The 19,697-nt window shown below is 44.3% G+C and overlaps 1 protein-coding gene and 1 pseudogene across 1 annotated transcript in view; one reads left to right on the top strand and one right to left on the bottom strand.

Moving 5' to 3' along the window:
* LOC126194758 (protein numb) overlaps positions 1–19,697 on the top strand; it is a 252,370-nt gene that overhangs the window by 50,175 nt on the left and 182,498 nt on the right. The gene's annotated exons all lie outside the window — the stretch shown is intronic.
* On the bottom strand, positions 6,727–6,843 carry LOC126196028 (5S ribosomal RNA; annotated as a pseudogene).

Genomic DNA, 19,697 nt, shown 5'->3' with positions numbered 1-19,697 from the left:
TACGAAATTAGAAATGAGTCGTTCTTTTATACATTGCGAAATAAATATGACGTGTTAATAAAATAAGTGTGAATTTCGTTAAAATTTGTAAAAGCACGCATCAAAAGAACTGCGTTATAAGAGGCAGCAGCCATTGATTGGATTATTTAGCGATGCCACAAACTAGAACCTGCTTCTTAACCTGGCGGCGTTTCGTGTCCGAAAGTTTCTAGTGGTAGACGAATGTAGCGTACCCTCTGAAATTTTGTTACATGCATCTCTGTCCTCGGCGTTTGACTTTTGCTTTATCACGTTGACTGCCAGCAGGCGGAGTCTGACTCACACGCCTGATGCCGTGTTCCCTGTCTGGCCTGAAGGTGGAACATCCATCACTAGAGTGAAAATGCACGTGGACGAGGAACTGGTGACGTCACAGCGTGGTATTCCACGTTCCACTACACTGCACGTGAAGCGTGAATGAAGAATCTATAGTAAGATTTTCGCCACGTGGAGAAGAACGTAGCCAATGAGATGCGACTTTTCACGTCACAAGCAGAACTTAGGAGCCGTCATATTGTATGAAGTTAACTCCGTTTTTGTATATTACATGTTATGAATATAAGCTGTTTCAAAGCATCAGCAAATTGAGAATCTCTCGAAAACGCGAGGTATTAGGTACTGTTTATTATTAAGACAGGAAACTGTGCATCAATAGTCGAAGGCCTAAGTTACTATTCCGTTCCTGAGCTACGGCTCAAAGATAATCTATCGAAAGCGCATCTTTTTGGGTATAATCTGTCATAGTTAAGTATCAAATAAGGACATTTGTAGATACAGCCGTGAAACACTATATACGAGGGTAATCCCAAAAGTAATGTCTCCTTTTATATATATAAAGTACGGATCTCTGTTTGTGTGGCAGAACGCAAAGGGCACTGCGCCGATTGAAATCCATCGCCAATTGACGGAAGTGTATGGTGAGTCGTGCATGGATGTCAAAACTGTTCGTAAGTGGTGTAGGGAGTTTGCAGCTGGTCGGACCGAAATTCACGACGAACGAAGGAGCAGGAGACCGTCAATTTCTGAGGAGAAAGTGTTGAATGTTAAGCAAATCATGCGTGAAAATCGGCGGATCACCCTGTATGATCTCTGCACTTTGATTCCTGAGGTTTCCCGAAGCACCGCTTACCGAATTTTAATGGAAACATTGAACTACCGGAAGATGTGCGCAAGATGGGTGCCACGCATGCTGACTTAGGACCACATGCGGCAACGAGTTGATACTTCCCGCGCATTTTTCCACCGCCTTGCAGCCGAGCAGGACAACTTTCTGGACCCAATTGCCACGGGTGACGAAACCTGGGTATACCACTTTACACCTGAGACCAAGCAACAATCACGCCAGTGACGGCATCCTTCTTCGCCAAAGCCACGGAAATTCAAGCAAACACTGTCTGCCAGTGAAGTCATGACAACCGTTTTTGGGATCGGAAAGGGGTATTGTTGGTCGACTTTATGCCCACTGGCAACACAATTAACGCTGACAGGAACTGTGAGACTGAAAAAACTCAAACGGGCAATTCAGAACCGGAGAAGAGGAATGTTGAGCAAGGGCGTAAACATTCTCCATGACAACGCTTGCCCACACATCGCTCGGCAAACCGTTGCTCTCCTGCAACAGTTTCAGTGGAACATAATCACCCACCCACCCACCCTATAGTCCTGACTTGGCGCCCATTGACCATCACCTGTCCCCTAGGTTAAAAGAACATTTGGCCGGAAAGCGATTCAGCTCCGACGACGAGGTGAAAGAAGAGGTTCATAACTTTCTGAACAGCATGGCGGTGAGCTGGTATGACATGGGCATACAAAAACTGCCACAGTGTCTACAAAAATGCATCGACATAAATGATGATTATGTCGAAAAATAGCCAAATGTTCAAGCTGTAAACTGATGTAAACCATTGGAGAAACAAACAGGTCTATGTACTTATATAAAAAAAAGGAGACTTTACTTTTGGGATTACCCTCGTACAATACACTGAGGTGAGAAGTCATGGGACAGCGCACATATACAGATGGCGGTAATATCGCGTATAATTGGTATAAAAGGGCATTGTGTTAGCGTATTACTCAGGTGATTACTTTGAAAAGGATTCCGACGTGATTATGGCGGTACGACAAGAATTAAACCTTCGAAAGCAGAATGGCAGTCGGAGCTACACGCATGGGACATTCAGTGTCTGAAATCGTTAGGGAATGCAATATTCCGAGAGTCACAGTGTCAAGAATGTGCTGAGAACTCTAAATTTTAGGCATTAACCCTCACCAGTGGTCGACGGCCTTCACTTAACGACCGAGAGCAGCGGCCTTTGCGTAGATTTGTCAGACCTAACAGACAAGTAACACTGCGTGGAATAACCGCAGAAGTCAAAGTGGGACGTACGACGAACGTATCCATTAGGTCAGTGTGGCGACATGTAGCGTTAATAGGCTGTGCCGGCAGACTGATCCGACGCAAGTGCCTTTGTAAGCAGACGACATCGCCTGCACCACCTGTACTGGGCTCGTGACGATATCGGTTGGGCCGTAGATGACTAGAAAACTGTGGGGTGGTCAGCTGAGTCCCTATTTCAGTTGCTAATAGCTGATAGTGGGGTCAGTGTGTGGCACAGACCTCGCCAAGCCACGGATCCAGGTTGGCAACAAGGCAGTGCGGAAGCGGGTGGTGGCTCCATAATAATGCGGGCGACGTTTACATAGAGTGCCCTGGGTCATCTCGTCGAACTGAACCGATCATTGAGTGGAAATGGCTATATTCAGCTATTTAGAGACAATTTGCAGCCATAATGGGCTTGATGTTCTCCAAAAAGCGCTCGAATGATTATGGATTACAATGTGCCATCTCACTGGGCCACAGTTGTTCACGATTGGTTCGAAGAACATTCTGGACAGTTAGAGCGAATGATTTGCCACCCATCGAACATTATGAGGCATAATCGCGAGGTCATTTCGTGCACAAAATCCAGCACGGACTAAATATTCGCGCTTATGGACGCCTCTAGAGGTAACATGGTCCAGTATTTCTGCAGGGGACTTGCAGCAAATGTGCCCATGCTACGCCGAGTTGTTGCACTACTCCGAGCAAAAGGAGGTTCGTCGCGATATTAGGAGGTATCGCATGATTTTGGTCACCGCAGTGTATATCTACACTGGTGTCATGTCAAAGTGGTCGCGTTGTTGGTTATGTCATGAACTATGAAGCGGAAAGTAACAGGTTCACTTCCATCTACTCACAACTTTATTTTCATCTTTTGTGTACTAAAAGATTCTCGGTATTTCTTATTAGGCTTAATTCAATAGGAGTATTGTCTGCAGTTGACGATGTTATCTATATATAATGTATTTGGTGCATTCTTGTTGCATAGCGCAACGATTGGAATGTATCCCCAATAGCCAGAAATTTTAGTGGCTACCGATCTATGCCAGTAAAAACAAGTTACGTACTGGTCGTTTTGACTATTATGAAAATTTATGTCAAATCCATATATACGTATCTCTTGGTTGTACTTACTGCCTCATGTTTGTATCGCCAGTAAATATCGTTTTCAATGAAAAATCGATTCTATTGAAATGAAATCCTCAAACAAATCCCTATTTTGAAATCTGTGAGAGTACGTTATTTCAAAGGGATGATAGTCAGTACAATACTGAAAATATGGATATTATGAATGCGCATAATTTAATGATTGACGATTCGATTGAGTTAACGAATAACTTCCTCTAGTATGTATCTAGATCGTTATACAGCGTTGTAAAGTGTTCCTCTACCAGCATTTCGCTGTTCAAGCCATCAACGAGTCCAGACCGTCTTCGCGATTTTCTCCACTCGTCTTTGATAATTGCTATCAAGGTTAACGCATCTGTTTTAAGCGGCTCATATTGTAATGAATTTGTGTGTACCTCTCCCCCCCCCCCCTCCCCCCCTCCGATGCAGACGAGAACTGCCGTTGGAGAGCACTGCGATTGCAAATACGATGAGGATTACGTTCCGTGAAATGTAGCGCTCAGCAATCCCTATGGGCACCATATCTGGCGTGTTTCGCGATGTGGAACATGCCCTATGTGATGACAGCTTAAGCGTGCAGCAGTCAGCGTGTTAATTTAAGTAAATGGAGTTAAGTAGTTTTACAGAGCCCACCGGTATGGATGTAAAACATCCATCACTATGCGTGCGACAGTCAACTTATTAATTGCAGTAAATAAACTTCAGTAATTTTGGAGATCAATCATTGTTCTTTCTTCTTCGGCCATCGAAGGAAAGTGGCATCATAGACTGACACATCAGAACACAGTTGATAATTCTAGTTATTTATTTCGTCGTCTTTGTTGCTGTATTTGACGTAGAGGCCTAGTCTCTATTGGGAGGTTTTCTGTCTCCCACGCTGACACTCCAGTTCAAGACCAGCAGTGAGTACTGCTAATGTTGAAGAGTAGAAGAGGCAATCGGGTGTATGTGGGACCGGTTGCTCGAACCTGTCGGACGTACAGTAATTCCGTCTCCAGCTTGCTGTAATGTACTCTATAAGTATTCGCCTCTTGTCACTTTCAGATTACTTAGGTACTATATAGAAGTGGGAATTGTAAGGTGCTGCGGGTCGTTCAAAATCGAAAGATGCCGGTTGAATGCTTGTATAACAGTTAACTGTTGCTTCAGTACTCTTAGTATCATCACAGTCAAACATAAGTCGCGACACTCCGTCTCGGTTTTGTTGCCCACAGCGCCTTAAGCGGCCAGCAAACGTCACATACGAATACGATATCGGAGAAGTGCGAATGCTAGTGACATAAATTGTGCAAGAGGGGACGTATGTAGCACCATAACATTGGCAATAACGAAACAAATTACACAAATTACACACTCCGCTGCAGAGTGAAAATCTCATTCTGGAAACATCCCCCAGGCTGTGGCTAAGCCATGTCTCCGCAATATCCTTTCTTTCAGGAGTGCTAGTTCTGCAAGGTTCGCAGGAGAGCTTCTGTAAAGTTTGGAAGGTAGGAGACGAGGTACTGGCAGAAGTAAAGCTGTGAGTACCGGTCGTGAGTCGTGCTTCGGTAGCTCAGTGGTAGAGCACTTGCCTGCGAAAGGCAAAGGTCCCGAGTTCGAGTCTCGGTCGGGCACACAGTTTTAATCTGCCAGGAAGTTTCATATCAGCGCACACTCCGCTGCAGAGTGAAAATCTCATTCTGGAAACATCCCCCAGGCTGTGGCTAAGCCATGTCTCCGCAATATCCTTTCTTTCAGGAGTGCTAGTTCTGCAAGGTTCGCAGGAGAGCTTCTGTAAAGTTTGGAAGGTAGGAGACGAGGTACTGGCAGAAGTAAAGCTGTGAGTACCGGTCGTGAGTCGTGCTTCGGTAGCTCAGTGGTAGAGCACTTGCCCGCGAAAGGCAAAGGTCCCGAGTTCGAGTCTCGGTCGGGCACACAGTTTTAATCTGCCAGGAAGTTTCATATCAGCGCACACTCCGCTGCAGAGTGAAAATCTCATTCTGGAAACATCCCCCAGGCTGTGGCTAAGCCATGTCTCCGCAATATCCTTTCTTTCAGGAGTGCTAGTTCTGCAAGGTTCGCAGGAGAGCTTCTGTAAAGTTTGGAAGGTAGGAGACGAGGTACTGGCAGAAGTAAAGCTGTGAGTACCGGTCGTGAGTCGTGCTTCGGTAGCTCAGTGGTAGAGCACTTGCCCGCGAAAGGCAAAGGTCCCGAGTTCGAGTCTCGGTCGGGCACACAGTTTTAATCTGCCAGGAAGTTTCATATCAGCGCACACTCCGCTGCAGAGTGAAAATCTCATTCTGGAAACATCCCCCAGGCTGTGGCTAAGCCATGTCTCCGCAATATCCTTTCTTTCAGGAGTGCTAGTTCTGCAAGGTTCGCAGGAGAGCTTCTGTAAAGTTTGGAAGGTAGGAGACGAGGTACTGGCAGAAGTAAAGCTGTGAGTACCGGTCGTGAGTCGTGCTTCGGTAGCTCAGTGGTAGAGCACTTGCCCGCGAAAGGCAAAGGTCCCGAGTTCGAGTCTCGGTCGGGCACACAGTTTTAATCTGCCAGGAAGTTTCAAATTACACAATATTTGTCATTATTTACTTTCCTAAGGACCCTTGGAGGTACAGAACCTTTCATTACAGAAAAGCGTATTTACGATTATGTTGTAACATGCAGTTATTTACTCAACGTCGTTTTCGTTTAGTAACAAAAAATTGCTAGCAAATACCAGAGACCTGACCTTTTACAGGGAGACATTGTATATCTATCCAACGAAGCAAGAGTTCCGTTCGCTACACTTTCAGTCAAATCAGTGAATGTAGAACGTAGGAAATCTATACGGAGTGCAATACATAGTCTTTAACGTACAAAATTGGCCACGCCAACTGTAACTTAAGGGAAGACCACGCAGATGTGCTAATAGATCGTCAAAAGCAGTAAAACTAGTTAACAACACAGGAAAAAAACGATTCTATAATTGTTGCTAAATCTGAGCTACAAACGGCAAGCAGCACACCGTCTTCAGGCCACAAGTGGCCCATCGGGACCATCCGATCGCCGTGTCATCCTCAGTTGAGGATGCGGATAAGAGGGGCGTGTGGTCAGCACACCGTTCTCCCGGTCGTGATGATGGTTTTCTTTGACCGGAGCCGCTACTATTCTGTCGAGTAGCTCCTCAATTGGCATCACGAGGCCGAGTGCACGCAGAAAAATGGCAACAGCGCATGGCGGCTGGATGGTCACCCATCCAAGTGCCGGCCACGTCCGACAGCGCTTAACTTCGGTGATCTCACGGGAACCGGTGTATCCACTGTGGCAAGGCCGTTGCCACAAACGGCAAGAATCATAAATATTTCGCTTTTGAACAAAAGTGATTTCATTTTCAGAAATGTGGTGTATTACGAAGTCGAGTGAAGTGTGATAATGGGAGAATCATTAGACTCCATAAAAAATTTTTAGGTCTCAAGGAAAGTGTGTATGATAAGACAGAAACAGAAATATATGATGATGATTTCAGTTCATGAAGTATCTTTTTGTATTCTATCGCTTACAGCGGAATAAGCTGCAAATATACCTATGTTGGAAAGTGCTTCCTCATGAGTAGGTTGTAGCTTATGTCACTAAATCATTGTGATTCAGCTGTTTTCACATGTATTTCTCGATAATTCATGTATCTTGGTAATTTGCTAACGCGTGGAAAGCAAATTAAATAACTACTTCGTTAATTCACTAGGAAATAATTAAAATCGCAGGTTCGAATCCTGCCTCGGGCATGGATGTGTGTGATGTCCTTAGGTTAGTTAGGTTTAAGTAGTTCTAAGTTCTAGGGGACTGATGACCTCAGAAGTTCCATAGTGCTCAGAGCCATTTGAATCATTTTTGAAATAATTAAAAACAAACATTGTACTTACGACGCTTGTGACTGTTTTCTCACCGCTTGGAGCGCTAGTGTTGCTCCAACTGTCAGACGGTAACAACTTTCGCAGCAGGGAGTGTCGTGACTGTATATATTACATTGTCGTATCACAGTGGCTACAGTCGAGACAGCGTAAGATGATCTCTGGCAGCCGGCTTTCAGCTGTGAAGCACAAACGTCTGCAGGTGAAAACAGTAGCATTCTATAGAGCTGTGACAACAGTGAGGCGTTGCCATAGAGATAGTTACTGTATTGGTTGAGGTGCAGCTGTCAGTACCTTCACGTTCGGCTGCCAGAAGGTGTAGTAAGCGAGTTATGTGACGTGAGCCTGCCGAGTGCACTATGAGACATCGCGATCAGCACACGACGAAAGAAACTCAGCACTGTGATGAGTTTGTGACTGGGCGGGCGGGCAGGGTTCCGGTCTGCAATCAAATCTGTTTTCCAATATGATGGTGCTGCACCACGAAGGTAACGAGTTCTCGGCAATCGCTAGTTGAAAGTTTATGCCTTTGGATAAGAACGGAGGGATACGTTGAATCCTCTCCATGTTTCACACCTCTTGCGCTGCATTATATACACTCCTGGAAATTGAAATAAGAACACCGTGAATTCATTGTCCCAGGAAGGGGAAACTTTATTGACACATTCCTGGGGTCAGATACATCACATGATCACACTGACAGAACCACAGGCACATAGACACAGGCAACAGAGCATGCACAATGTCGGCACTAGTACAGTGTATATCCACCTTTCGCAGCAATGCAGGCTGCTATTCTCCCATGGAGACGATCGTAGAGATGCTGGATGTAGTCCTGTGGAACGGCTTGCCATGCCATTTCCACCTGGCGCCTCAGTTGGACCAGCGTTCGTGCTGGACGTGCAGACCGCGTGAGACGACGCTTCATCCAGTCCCAAACATGCTCAATGGGGGATAGATCCGGAGATCTTGCTGGCCAGGGTAGTTGACGTACACCTTCTAGAGCACGTTGGGTGGCACGGGATACATGCGGACGTGCATTGTCCTGTTGGAACAGAAAGTTCCCTTGCCGGTCTAGGAATGGTAGAACGATGGGTTCGATGACGGTTTGGATGTACCGTGCACTATTCAGTGTTCCCTCGACGATCACCAGTGGTGTACGGCCAGTGTAGGAGATCGCTCCCCACACCGTGATGCCGGGTGTTGGCCCTGTGTGCCTCGGTCGTATGCAGTCCTGATTGTGGCGCTCACCTGCACGGCGCCAAACACGCATACGACCATCATTGGCACCAAGGCAGAAGCGACTCTCATCGCTGAAGACGACACGTCTCCATTCGTCCCTCCATTCACGCCTGTCGCGACACCACTGGAGGCGGGCTGCACGATGTTGGGGCGTGAGCGGAAGACGGCCTAACGGTGTGCGGGACCGTAGCCCAGCTTCATGGAGACGGTTGCGAATGGTCCTCGCCGATACCCCAGGAGCAACAGTGTCCCTAATTTGCTGGGAAGTGGCGGTGCGGTCCCCTACGGCACTGCGTAGGATCCTACGGTCTTGGCGTGCATCCGTGCGTCGCTGCGGTCCGGTCCCAGGTCGACGGGCACGTGCACCTTCCGCCGACCACTGGCGACAACATCGATGTGCTGTGGAGACCTCACGCCCCACGTGTTGAGCAATTCGGCGGTACGTCCACCCGGCCTCCCGCATGCCCACTATACGCCCTCGCTCAAAGTCCGTCAACTGCACATACGGTTCACGTCCACGCTGTCGCGGCATGCTACCAGTGTTAAAGACTGCGATGGAGCTCCGTATGCCACGGCAAACTGGCTGACACTGACGGCGGCGGTGCACAAATGCTGCGCAGCTAGCGCCATTCGACGGCCAACACCGCGGTTCCGGGTGTGTCCGCTGTGCCGTGCGTGTGATCATTGCTTGTACAGCCCTCTCGCAGTGTCCGGAGCAAGTATGGTGGGTCTGACACACCGGTGTCAATGTGTTCTTTTTTCCATTTCCAGGAGTGTATTTTGTACGTTACTTGATACCAGACTACAAACCCAGAAGTCCTGAGTTCAGTATTCGTTCAGTCCAAGAGTTTGGTCTGTCACCGATGACTGTGATTTGTTACTGTGATAAATCCTAAATTGCGTCCTTGTTGAGAGTTCACTTTAAACTGTTTTGACCCCTGTAACTGGCTGTATAATGCGGTTCAAAGGGCTCGCTCATCCACGACTCCTTACTTCGACTCCAATACCATGGCAAGGAGGTGATCTTTTGCTGGGTATCTGGCCATATCAGGATACAGGGAAACGACATGCTCGACAAAACGGCCAAGGAAGCATATCGGGATGGTGGTGTCCGTCAGTGTCCAGTCATCTCATTTTCTGACAGACGCATCATGTGTCAGTGAGAGATTGATTGGTTGAAGGGGGGACAAAACAAACTGCGGTCACTCAAATCGACCACAGAGTCATGGCGGACTTCGTATCAGCCTCGCCGCCGCAAGGGGGTTCTGCTTACTTGACTGCGCATCAACGTAGCCCTTTTAACACTTGGCTTCCTCCTCCGGTGGGAGGATCCACCCCTCTGAGATTTTAGTGTTCCACTTTCAGTTCTGCATAGTTTGGCAACTTGTGTCTTATATACTGATTTCAGGGCAGCCCTCAGTCTCGATGGGGATGTGCCCACCATCCTCGCCGATACTGACTCCAGTGTTACAAGAGTGCCGACATTTTGTGAGCTGTCAGGCCTCATCCCTAAACTGGCGTGGAAGGGAGGCAAACTGTGACGCCTTATAAACTGTTCCGCTTGTGCGGACAGCCATAGCCACAACCATGGGATTGGCATGTGGACTTTTCGTCAGGTAATAATAATAATATAATAATAATAATCATCAACATCGGTTCAAAGGGCGGAGGAGGTAGCGACATAGCATCTCCAGTAAGATCGGAGCTAACTTTTTGATGGCTTGATTTCGTCCTCATATGATATACAGTTAGTGTTTGTTGTGGCTGCTTCTGGCGTTGCACTATTGAGCAGGAAGCATGTCTGACGATTTTTTTAGTCTGCGCAGGTCTGGTGTTGTCTGGGCCGTATAGAGAAGACACAGCAGGGACTGCGTATATCTACATCTATACTGTGCAAACCACCGTGAGGTGCGTGGTAGAGGGTACGTCCCATTGTACCAGTTCGGGTTTCTTCTTGTTCCATTCACGTATGGAGCGCGGGAAGAATGGTTGTTTGAATGCCTCTGTGCGTGGAATAATTATTCTAATTTTATCCTCACGATCACCATGTAAGCGATACTTAGGGGGTTTATAGTATATTCCTAGAGTAATCATTTAAAGCCGGTTCGTAAACTTCAATAGACTTTCTCGGGAAAATTTACATATATCTTCAAGAGTCTTCCAGTTCAGTTCCTTCCGTATCTCTGTGACAGTCTCCGCACGGATTAGACAAATCTATTACCATTCTTGCAGCCTAGAGAACCTGCTGCTGCCCGTCTCTGTATACGTCCAATATCCTCTGTTGGTCCTATCTGGTACGGGTCCCAAACACTTGAGCAATATTCTAGAACCGGTCGCATGACTAATTTGTAAGCAATCTCCTTTGTAGTGTGTACTCCCTTATGTCTGCAAATAGCCTGGACTTAAAAGTAACGCGTTACTGCTTTAGGAAACTCTCATTCACGCGCGGGAAAAATAGCATTTAACCTAATTGGCCGTAGGTAAGCGTCTAACTATTTAATCTCTCAGTAAACCACAGTTTTGAACTTTTATTTTAATTCAATATTTATTATCAAATTGAAAATTTAACTAAAATATTTACATGAATGATTATTTTTAATCAAAATAACATTTTTCATTATAAATTGCATCAAAAGTCCCAGCTCGTGGTTGTGCGGTAGCGTTCTCGCTTCCCATGCCCGGGTTCCCGGGTTCGATTCCCGATGGGGTCAGGGGTTTTCTCTGCCTCGTGATGACTGGGTGTTGTGTGCTGTCCTTAGTTTAGTTAGGTTTAAGTAGTTCTAAGTTCTAGGGGACTGATGACCATAGATGTTAAGTCCCATAGTGCTCAGAGTCATTTGAACAATTTTTTTTTTTTTTTTTTTTTTTTTGCATCAAAAGTCCGCCTCCGTAGCGTAGCGGTAGCGTTTTCGCAGACCACGCAGTGGCTTCGGGTTCGATTCCCACCGGGGGACTGCGTGTTGTGTGTGCATCATCATTATTTTCATCATCATTAACCCGCAAGTCGCCGAAGTGGCGTCAACGAAAAAGAAAGAACTTGCAATTCGGCGGCCGAACTCCCCCGCAAGGGGCTCCCGGCCAACAATGTCATACGATCTTTGTTTGCATGAAAAAGTAGTATTCGTAATGAATTAAACAGTTTTAGCAACATTAATGTCCTTGTAACGGATTCTAATTAATTATGAAAACTCGTTTTTATGAGATTAATGATAAAACATTTTGATTAATAAATTCTGTTACTTAATGTTTCGAATTGGTAATAAATATTGAATCCAAATAAGTTTGAAAAAATCCACCAGTGTCTACCTCCCGATATTAGCAAGATTATTTGAAATTGTTACTGTTAGTGAAGAAAGTCATTTACATTGTGTGCTAGAACCTTACGCCAGAAGTTATTAGATACGTAAATTGTAGCTTGAGACCGGGGACAAATGGTGGGACATTGATATTTCAGGCGGTACAAGATCTTGAATAAGCAAGGTGTGTTTATGAACTGCACTTGTTCCATCATAGCAAACAAGCCGCCTACCTCTTCGACTTTGTGACAACACGAAAGCCGCTTGCGATGTGTTCACGTCACAGTTCACGGCCGTTTACGGTTCTTGACTGATTTCCAGAGACTAGTTTCGGCAACTTGATGACAAATATTTACTGTAAGAGTCAGGGGTATGTAGTGTCAGGAAAGGCAGTATGATGTACAGATGAAACATTGGCAGCAGGCTCCATCTTAATCAGAGAGAATTTATCGCCATGGATAAGAAGTGACGATAAACTGCTTCGTTGAAGCGACGGACACATGGCTGGCCAGACCTCTTGACAGTGAATTGAGTTCACAATTGAATTTGAGGCGATGGCATTGCGTCGCGTGGAAAAGGGCTCGTCATTGCAGAAGCTTCAGTATGACGCTGAAATGCTGACGGCAAAGACCACAATGTGTTAAACGTATGGTGAAACAGCAATTGAGGACCGTTTTTACTAAAGTCAGCATCTACAAAAAGACAAAATTTTCGGGAAACACATGGTATTGAATTACTTGAAGAATATATGTTGCTGAAGTCTTAAAATTTTACAGGTAAAATTTATTTTACATACTGAACAAGTAATAATTCGATAAATCCTGTCATTAAGGTACTGTACCTCGTTATATCCATTATTATTTTCATAGACCACTCTAGGGGCTTCCCATAGAACTGTCTTCTGTTGATGAATCAAAAAATCTCTTCAGTTTCTTTACATTGCCTTTTTGTTTTGTCACTCGCGTCGTTTCAAGGTTTTATAAGAACTGATTGATCAGTGTCCCTGAAACTATGTACTTTAGTTTTCTTCGTTTCAGCAGTGGCCGCAGAGGAAAAATATGTTGATGTTCTTTGGAACTTCGCAGTTGACACTACCTTTGTTTTCAGGGGCACCACCTTATATATATATATATATATATATATATATATATAAAGAACTCTGGCTTCAGACATTTTGAATGGTAGCTTGAACATTAGCAGTTTATTAACAGTGGTCGTGATACCGCACAGATGCCAGTCTGCCTAGAAACATACAGGTACCATGGTGACTTAGGCCGTAATGATAGCGTGGCGGAAAGGTTATGGTTTTAAGTTTTCTCAGTTCCTTTTAATGTTATCAAATTCCGTATTGGGGCAGGTAACTGCGACCCCTGATTGGGAAGCAGTAAGTTGCTTTGTCTAAAACTATCCATAATTGTTTACCATATACAGTAGACGTTCATTATTGGAAAAACTCGTTTTCTGTAGATGTCGAGTCCAAACAAATTTCACAGTTTCGTGTAAGATTGAACAGCCAAATAGCAAATTTTCATAAAATCCATGCACTGCAGTGGATTCGTCACATTTAGCAGTTCATAAATGTATCACTGATACTTGCAAATTTATTAGCTCTTACTTTAAATTGGAAGAACCTGATACAGTTGATACAGCTGATACAGTTACTACCCCATCAGTAAATGAAATACAGCAAGCAATAAAGAAATTAAAGAATAACAAGGCTTTTGGCGAGGACAAGATATACGCTGAATTATAAAAGAATGGAGGCCCACAACTGGAATTAGAAATACAGGCGTTAATAGAAACAATTTGGGAGACGGAAACCATTCCTGCAGATTGGAAAACTGCAATTGTGTGCCCCATATTTAAGAAGAATGATCCACTAGTTTGTGATAACTACAGAGGAATTGCCTTACTGGATGTCACCTACAAAATCTTATCAAGCTGCCTATTAAACAGGCTGATATCAATAACAGAAGAACTGATTGGGGACTACCAATGCGGTTTCCGCAGAAACAGATCCACATTAGATTATTTATTCACCCTAAGACAAGTAACTGAGCAGGCGTGAGAATTCAGTGTAGATGTCCACATATTATTCGTAGATTTTAAAAAGGCCTATGATAGCATACACCGACAGACACTCCTAAATATAATGAAGGAATTTAAAATACCATCAAAATTAATCATATTAGTTGAAATGTGTATCGATGAAACTTGTCGCATAAAGACACCGGTAGGAGAAACTGAAGATTTTAAGGTGTACACTGGACTGAGACAAGGGATTGCCATTTCACCTATTTTATTTAACCTTGTTCTAGAGAAGATTGGTAGAGAATTTTCTAAAACCAGTCCACAAGGGATTCAGCTACAGGTTGTGAACATTACAAGACTAAACTATGCAGATGATGTAGCACTAATAAGTAGTTTCAAAAGAGAATTAATCAGAATGATGCAAAATTACTACAAAATTGCTGAGAAAACAGGATTACATGTTAATGAAGAAAAGACAGAATACCTGCCCATAAGTAAGAAAATCAGAAAAGATGCACCTCTGACTGTAGATGGATTCAATTTCAAGACTGTTGACCACTTCAAGTACCTAGGAAGTATTTTTAGTAATACCAACAGAACAGATATAGATGCCCGTTTATCAACAGCAAACAAGACACTTCTTAGTTTCATCAAAATTCTAAGAAAAAGATCACTTAGCAGTAACTTCAAAATCCGCTTATATCGTCAACCATTATACCTGTGATGTTATATGGATGTGAAACATTAATATTTAGAAAGAAAGATGAAGAAAAACTGTTAATATTCGAAAGAAAAGTACTAAGGAAAATTTTTGGACCGGTATACGACGAAAATAACATGGAATGGAGAATAAGAAGAAATGAAGAATTAAGAGATCTGTACAAACACCGTAACATCGTCAAAGTGCTCAAGAGGAGAAGGTTGAATTGGGCAGGCCATATAGCAAGAACGACAGAGAACAGACTACCTAGAATGGCATTCAGCAGAACAGTAGAAGGAACGGGAAGAAGAGGGAGACCCACAATCAGATGGCGGGATAACATTCGGGAGAACACAATGAGGATGAACAGCAGCAGCAACTGGACAAACAGCGCATTGGACAGGCAGACGTGGAAGAGGCTCATAGAGCAGGCGTATGGTCGATAAGGCCCATACCACATGGAAAGTAAAGTAAGTAGTTGTTGCGTGTGAAAATTGTCCTCAATTACAGACCCTGTGCAAGAAATGGAGCGAGATGTTTATAGGCTGAATTCCGTCAACGGATTACGCTCTAGGCAGCATGAGTTTTCACTCTGCAGCAGTGTCTTCGTTGCTCTGTGTGCCGAGCTGGCACTCGAGCTTGGTTCCTCGTCTTCCGCTGACAAAGCTTTAGCCGACTGATCCATCCAGGCACGACTTACCGCCAGGTGTGTGCGGTCATAGCTTTGAACGGTTGCTGTGTGCTGAAAATGTTGCTATAAAGAATAAGTTGTTAATACAAATAAAAACTTAATATTCATTTCCGAGCACTATGTAGTCCAAAGTGCTCAGTCTGGTATCCTCTGCTGTGTAACTTCACCGTAAAGGTTTCCGGTATCCCGTGTAGCAAGACTTGCACTGTCGTGCATTGTACGGATAAAAGCGAAATGTGTTTTAGGCAACCAGAGAGGAGGACGAGATTGGCGGTAGTGAAGTCATTGATAGTGTAGAGCTTCGACGTTCTACGCTGCATTGCGATATCGAGGATTTCACCCCGTGACGCTGTGGTCGACGCTCGTCCGGAAGCTCAGTGACCTTGAGCCGAGCGAGAGCCCATGTACCGGAAGCCGCGAGAAAGCAGGTGGCAACGCCGCCGGCCACTGCCGCTCTTCACTTTTTGCCTAGACCTCTGCAGACTAACTACCACTACTCTGCTACAGTTTACGTCTACAAGCATACGCGCGCCGCAAGGATTTGCGGTGGAAGCAATGTTAGCGAAATTCTGACCTATTCCTTTTCGGGTGTTGAGAGAAGTCGAAGTTACTGTCTACCCACATATTCATCCAAGCGTTGCTACGTGCGTGGCATAGAATAGTTACCGTAGTACCATAAAGAAGGGTACGTTTTGTGCCGTTTACCTTGTTCCTTTGAACCTTATACGAAATATTCCATGGAGAGAACGGAATTGTCGCAGTCTTCCACCAATACCGAATAGGGATTTGCGAGAACTGTGTAGTCTTTCCATGATACTGTGCACCCTTCTACGGCCGGTTTCTGCGTACAAGTGATGTGCGTTGCACAGGCATTAGGCCGTGGTCCAATGCATATATGACTGCTTAATGTTTCGTCCAATGCTGGAGACATCGTCAGAGGCTGTAGAGACTGGGAATGTAGAACATAATTGAAACAAGCTTGGTACGCAGAGTGTTTTACGTGTATCGACGCGTTCGTGATGTCGTCAGTCCGTTGCCCTCTTTTAACGCAATAAAAATATGTGACTGGTGATTTTTAATATTATAGTTTATTTCATATTTCTGTCCACATCGGACGCTCCCTGTAACTGCTGAACCTGGTGGAAGGACCCTTTGCAGCTGGAACATTTGCTATGGGCGGTAATTTCCGAGGACTTTTTATTGGACTTAGAATAATTTTGTGCAAGTCATTTTCTATATATTTTCTATCAGCATCCATCGGATATTTTTCAGAATAAAATTTAGTCGGCAGCTGCAAAAATATTTTTTGTATTATGCTTATCGGTTTCGACAAATTAGTCATCTTCAGAGGCCTACGAAATTAGAGATATTACACTAGGCAACAAAATGTTGATTTTTTTTTTAAATTGGCATTAAGACAGCTATGCTTTATTTTCGGGTGTGGGGCGTGCTAATAACGAAAATGATAATGAATATGTTAGATTAGCTCTCATTTTGAAGTTATGATAACTTTGTTATTGCCTTTACAAGCTGAAATACACGTGTTTATCTGGGTGTTATCCACCGGAGGAAGGTCATTGAAGGCGCAATTGCCTTGGCTGGCATTTGTAAGTTTTCTGTTGATTCCCTGACTAGTGTCCAGCAGTAATCGATTATTGTTGATGCACTCCACTGTCCCTTGTCCGTGCTCGTCGGTTACAGCACCATAGTCGTCAGGAAAGAATTCCAGTTACGAATCTGAGAAATTTAACTTCAACACAGTCTATTGTTGCAATGCCAAAAATTTGCCCCAAGATCCTTATAGTTTTCTGCTCTTTTATTCCGTAGAAAGTTTGTTGACATCTGTAGAAAGGCATCCCAAGCTAATTTTAATCACCCTTCAGGACGCTATTGAACTTCCCGTCTTCGTACAGTTTGAGCGTATCTAGGGACCCATGATAATCCCCTCTTTATTTTCGCCTCACAAAGACGGGGAAATTCCTCGTACAAATAGAGAAATCCTTCCCCAGTTTTGCCCGTGGCCTTATCGAAGATTTCTGATTAGGCGCAATCCTTTACGATTTCAGTGTTGTCTGTCCACATATGTTGCAAAAATTGTCATCACTGTTACGCATTTGCGAGGCATATTGAATCACAGGAATTACAGTGACCACATGCACTAACTACACTTCAGTACCAATTTGTTCTAGCACTCGAACACAACATCGCTTGTACCAGATTGAAACTACTCTTAAACGAAACATTCCTTTCCTCTTCCCTTTCCGCTTGTTGCTACGAACCCAGGCTAATAATAGCGAAAAATGCGCACTGCTGTTGTTGCCCGAAACTTTATCTCTTTGTCTACCGTCAACGAGACTTCGAAGCCTGTATTGATAATGAATCCCAGTAAAATAAAATTAAAATAAATGCACGCCCTTTAACTTTAAAACCGAATGTTAGTTTCTCATTGACGTTTTCGTTATCAGCGTGTTCGATATAGTCAACATATATCTGTATCATCCCAGATACATTGTCACTGTTAGCTGGCGGTGTAAATCTTTTGGCCTTGGCTCTACATTTATGTGAAATATAAGTAGTATATTACAGAAACTTAGTATTGGCTTAGCAGATGACGATATCTTCTTCTCAGAAACATAATGCCTTGAAATGTCCAGAAATGTATGTATTGTGTCTGTGATTATTCTAAGCTCAGATTGACAATTTGCAGCAATGAATCACATATGTGTATATGTTACGCTGTTGTGCTGTATTTACAATAATCACATACAATATGTAAGTTTCTGGACATACCATGGCATTATGTTTACATGGAGAGGATACCGACAACTACTAAAGCAATACTAATTACACTACTGGCCAATAAAATTGCTACACCAAGCAGAAATGCAGATGATAAATGGATATTCATTGGACAAATGTATTATACTAGAACTGACATGTCAAGAGTAGTGACTGGCGTATTGTGACGAGCCAGTTGCTCGGCCACCATTGACCAGACGTTTTCAATTGGAGGGAGATCTGGAGAATGGGCTGGCCAGGGCAGCAGTCGAACATTTTCTGTATCCGGAAAGGCCCGCACAGGACCTGCAACATGCGGTCGTGCATTATCCTGCTGAAATGTAGGGTTTCGCAGGGATCGAATGAAGGTAGAGCCACGGGTCGTAACACATCTGAAATGTAACGTCCACTGTTCAAAGTGCCGTTAATGCGAACAAGAGGTGACAGAGATATCTAACCAATGGCACCCCGTACCATCACGCCGGCTGATACGCCAGTATGGCGATGACGAATACACGCTTCCAGTGTGCGTTCACCGCGATGTCGCCAAACACGGATGCTGTAAACAGAACCTGGCTCATCCGAAAAACTGACTGTTTGCCATTCGTGCACCAAGGTTCGTCGTTGAGTACACCAGCTCAGGCGCTCCTGTCTGTGATGCAGCGTCAAGGGTAACCGCAGCCATGGTCTCCGAGCTGGTAGTCCATGCTGCTGCAAACGACGTCGAACTGTTCGTGCAGATATTTATTGTCTTGCAAACGTCCCCATCTGTTGACTCAGGGATCGAGACGTGGCTGCGCGATCCGTTACAGTCATGCGGATAAGATGCCTGTCATCTTGACTGCTAGTGAAACGAGGCCGTTGGGATCCAGCAGGGAGTTCAGTATTGCCCTCCTGAACCCACCGATTCCATATTCTGCTAACAGTCATTGGATCTCGACCAATGCGAGCAGCAATGTCACGATACGAAAGCATTCGCGATAGGCTACAATCCGACCTTTATCAAAGTCGGAAACGTGATGGTACGCATTTCTCCTCCTTACACGAGGCAACGTTTCACCAGGCAACGCCGGTCAACTGCTGTTTGTGTATAAGAAATCGGTTGGAAACTTTACTCATGTCAGTACGTTGTAGGTGTCGCCACCGGCGCCAACCTTGTGTGAATGCTCTTAAAAGCTAATCATTTGCGTATCACAGCATCTTGTTCCTGTCGGTTAAATTTCGCGTCTGTAGCACGTCATTTTCGTGGTGTAGCAATTTTAAGTGCTTGTAGTGTACGTTTCTGTAATATTCTTCTTATATTTCACATAAATGTATAGCCAAGGTCTAAAGCTTTATGATATTTCTGATTTTATAGGCTTCTGAAGACGAGAATTTGTCGAAACCGATAAAGCACAATAGAAAATAAATTTGGAACGGACGAATAAATTTTATTCTGAAAAATATACGTATGCCACAGATGCTGAAAATTACACCCTTGAACAAAATAATACATAGGGTAACTGAAAATATGTCCTAACAAAATGGTGACGTGTTGAAACAAATG

Source organism: Schistocerca nitens, chromosome 7, assembly GCF_023898315.1.
Source record: "Schistocerca nitens isolate TAMUIC-IGC-003100 chromosome 7, iqSchNite1.1, whole genome shotgun sequence".
NCBI lineage: Eukaryota > Metazoa > Arthropoda > Insecta > Orthoptera > Acrididae > Schistocerca > Schistocerca nitens.
The sequence above is the reverse complement of the archived record's forward strand: the minus strand, read 5'-3'. Positions and strand labels throughout refer to the sequence as shown.